This window comes from Silene latifolia, chromosome 4, assembly GCF_048544455.1.
Source record: "Silene latifolia isolate original U9 population chromosome 4, ASM4854445v1, whole genome shotgun sequence".
Lineage (NCBI taxonomy): Eukaryota > Viridiplantae > Streptophyta > Magnoliopsida > Caryophyllales > Caryophyllaceae > Silene > Silene latifolia.
Genome location: NC_133529.1, coordinates 30,452,209 through 30,454,313, shown reverse-complemented (window position 1 = coordinate 30,454,313; position 2,105 = coordinate 30,452,209). Strand labels below are relative to the sequence as shown.

General features: G+C 44.8%; 1 non-coding gene across 1 annotated transcript; it reads right to left on the bottom strand.

The window, feature by feature from the left end:
* Positions 1 to 466: 466 nt before the first annotated feature.
* LOC141653998 (small nucleolar RNA R71) lies at positions 467 to 573 on the bottom strand. Its single transcript, XR_012547581.1, has one exon. It is a non-coding gene; the product is annotated as a small nucleolar RNA R71 (small nucleolar RNA).
* Positions 574 to 2,105: the final 1,532 nt, after the last annotated feature.

Below are 2,105 nucleotides of genomic sequence, written 5' to 3'. Positions count from 1 at the left end.
GAGAAAATCACGAAAGGAAGACTTGAGTACTTTCGAGCCAGAGCTACATCACTCTCTTTTCGAAGAAGATAGTCCGATTTCTACAGTAAAGATGCCTAAGTTTTCCAGTCATTCGGTGCCTAAAGCATCCTCTATTCCGAAAGGTTTCAATCTCCAGACTGAGGATGGAAATACATTCGACATCCGTCCTTCTTATATCAATCTGGTGGAGAGAAATATCTATAGAGGCGTGGCTGGTGAAGACCCAAGGAAGCACATGGAGGTCTTTATAGACTACTGTTCTACTATCCCCGCCACTAAGGGGGTAACTCAAGATAAGATTAAGGAGGTTTTATTTCCTTTCTCTTTAGCCGATTCAGCCAGGGAGTGGCTGACTGACTTGGACCGCACAACTTCAGGGGTTAAAGATTGGGAGTCTCTTGCTCTTGCCTTTTACAAGAGATATTTCCCTCCACAACGCACCAATATGCTGAGGGCTAAGATTACCAGTTTCAGACAGGCTCCCGATGAAAGTTTATATGAGGCGTGGTCACGATTCAAGAAGTTGGTGAGGTCTATTCCTCACCATGGTTTCGACCCATGGTTTATAGCTAATCAGTTCTACAATGGGCTGTATGACGACCACAGAGCTATACTTGATGCGGCATCTAGTGGGAGATTCCAGGAGAATACTGATGATGATAAGGGATGGTCCCTTATTGAAGAGATGGCAAATCATAGTGCTGAGTATGGAAACCCGAGGGATGGGATTAGGACAGTTCATGCGGTAGATAAGCAAGTTGTGGCTCAGCTGGAAGCCATGAATGCTAGATTTGACAAGTTGGAGTTACAAGCTGCTGGGGAGCCTCAGACGGTCCATGTTCTTACTAGAGGAGAGACCGTTTCATGTGAGAGATGTGGGAGTAACGATGGCCACACTGCTGTTGGCTGTCTTGTGGAGAAGGAACAAGTCCTTGCCTTTCAACAATATAGGCAAGGAGGGGGTTCCTATTATAACAATCAAGGGGCAGTCCATCCCAATTTGAGATGTACTAGTCAAAATGTGCTCAATCCTACACCTCCTCCGCACCAGCAGCAGCCATATGTTCCTCCACACAAGAATCAACAAGGCTTTCAGAAGCCTTCTTCCTTTACTCCTCCTAATCACGGTGCATCATCTTCTGATGGGGTGAGTGAAATTGGTGAGCTAAAGTCTATGTTGCAAGCCTTTACAAAGCAGTTTCAGCTGAGTGATCAACAGAAAGATGCGTCCATAAAGGCACTTGAAACTCAAGTTGCCCAATTAGCCATGAATAAATCCTCAAGAAAGCAAGGTCAATTACCGACTCAAAATGAGAAGAATCCACATGAGACGGTAAATCTTATAAATTTGAGAAGCGGTCATTCATATGAGGGACCGAAAGTGTTGAAATCAGACCCGAGGAAGGCTATAACTGATGATGAATAGTGTTCTGTCGAAAAAAGTGAGCTCACGGCAAAGAAGGTGCTCGATCGACTTGTTTATGGTGGTCGATCGAGCAGATTTGGTGAAGAAAGTGGTCGATCGAGTAGTTTTTCTACTCGATCGAGTGAACAGGAAAGTGGAGTTGTTCGATCAAGTGAGATTTTCACTCGATCGAGTGATATTGCTGAAGATTCTACTCGATCGAATGGGCATATTGGTCGATCGAGTAGTTTTGATGACGGGAAGTTTATCCGAGAGCCTGCTAGTGCTCGATTAAGCGATAAATCACCGGAAAGACCTCGTTCGAGAGGTAAGAAGCGTCCAAAGGATACAGAGCTTGCTCCGGGTGACACATTGGAAGAGAGAAACAAGGGACTCGAGATACCCATCACGGTTCCCTTCCGAGGCGGCTGCAGAATACAAAAGCTAATCAACAATTCGGCAAATTTGTCGAACTTCTGAGAAGATTAGAAGTCACTGTGCCGTTCACCGAATTGCTGACAAAGGTACCCTCTTATCTTAAGTTTATGAAAGAAATTTTATCGCGTAAGAGGACTATTAGTGATAATGAGACCGTAGCTTTGACAGAGGTGGGGTCAGCCCTATTTCAAAATAAGTTACCTCCCAAACAGTCAGATCCGGGTAGTTTTTCAATTCCGTG